Source organism: Phycodurus eques, unplaced genomic scaffold (genome assembly GCF_024500275.1).
Source record: "Phycodurus eques isolate BA_2022a unplaced genomic scaffold, UOR_Pequ_1.1 contig_89, whole genome shotgun sequence".
Lineage (NCBI taxonomy): Eukaryota > Metazoa > Chordata > Actinopteri > Syngnathiformes > Syngnathidae > Phycodurus > Phycodurus eques.
In genome coordinates, this window is record NW_026904086.1 from 72546 (window position 1) to 74063 (window position 1518).

At 39.6% G+C, this 1518-nt stretch overlaps 2 pseudogenes; both read right to left on the reverse strand.

Moving 5' to 3' along the window:
* Positions 1–363: 363 nt before the first annotated feature.
* Positions 364–482, reverse strand: LOC133398355 (5S ribosomal RNA; annotated as a pseudogene).
* Positions 483–997: 515 nt separating this feature from the next.
* LOC133398348 (5S ribosomal RNA) lies at positions 998–1116 on the reverse strand (annotated as a pseudogene).
* Positions 1117–1518: the final 402 nt, after the last annotated feature.

Here is a 1518-nt window from a genome sequence, read left to right on the forward strand (position 1 = left end):
CCCATCGGGGGGTATGTGGCCCCCATCAGGGGGTATTTGGAGACAGATGGCAAAGAAGAAAGGAACTGCGGGGAGCCACTATAAACATTGAATGCAGGAGACATCAGATTACGGACCAATCAGACGACAGCGATTCCACACCGGCCTGTTTGAAACATTGTATAAGTCTGGGGTAGAGTCAGATAGTTTGGTTCGACGACTGTATCTGCTAAGGATAAGATAGGGTAGTTACGAACCCAGAGCTCTGCAAAATGTATAGACTCCTCTGTCAGGAATAAATTGGTTGTTTTTATACATTGTTGTTAACGAAGTTCTTTCACGAAAACGAGCACGCTTGGATTCCACGAGAATCTAAAGTGAAAAAGCTTACGGCACCTGGTATGCCCAGGCAGTCTCCCACCCAAGTACTAACCAGGCCCGCCCCTGCTTAGCTTCTGAGATCGGAGGAGATCTGTCTTTCTCAGGGTAGTATGGCCGTCAGCCACATGGTTACCTGAAAAGCAACATTTTATCTTTAAAAAATATCATATTTCGCTTAAAAATATCTCGAGCGGATTGTGTCATCTTTATTCTCCAATTGTTGGCTGGTCGATTTTGGATTTTTTTTGTGTGGATGATGCGAACTTTGAGGTCCACACAATAATGTGCAATAATTACGAATCATTTAAAAATCCATACCTTTGTATCCTTAGCCTCGAGCCAATTAAAAGCACTGATGTGATAAAATTGTGACATATCACGTGATACTAATATATATATATATATTTATATATATATATATCTATACATATATAGATATATATAGATAGATGTATGTGTGTATCGATTTTATTTTATTTTTACTGTCGGAAAAGGAGAAACGGGATGTTTAAAAAAGGTACTTGAAGATTCTGTCTCCTAATAAAGAGACGGTAAATCATAAGAGAGAGGATGACTGCATTATAATTTAGGTCTACCACCGATAAGAAAACGATTCCACGAGAATCTAAAGTGAAAAAGCTTACGGCACCTGGTATTCCCAGGCTGTCCCCCATCCAAGTACTAACCAGGCCCGCCCCTGCTTAGCTTCCGAGATCGGAGGAGATCTGGCATTCTCAGGGTAGTATGGCCGTCAGCCACATGGTTACCTGAAAAGCAACATTTTATATTTAAAAAATATCATATTTCGCTTAAAAATATCTCGAGCGGATCGCGTCATCTTTATTCTCCAATTGTTGGCTTGTCTATTTTGGATTTTTTTTTTTTTTTTTTTTGGCCGTAAGCCACATGGTTACCTGAATCCTTAGCCTCGAGCCAATTAAAAGCACTGATGTGATAAAATTGTGTCGTATCACGTGAATCTAAAGATCTAAAGTGAAAAAGTTTATGGTACCTGGTATTCCCAGGCAGTATCCCATCCAAGTACCCTGCTTAGCTTCTGAGATCGGACGTTCTCAGGGTAGTATGGTCGTAAGCCACATGGTTACCTAAAAAGCAACATTTTATATTTAAAAAATATCATATTTCGCTTAAAAATAT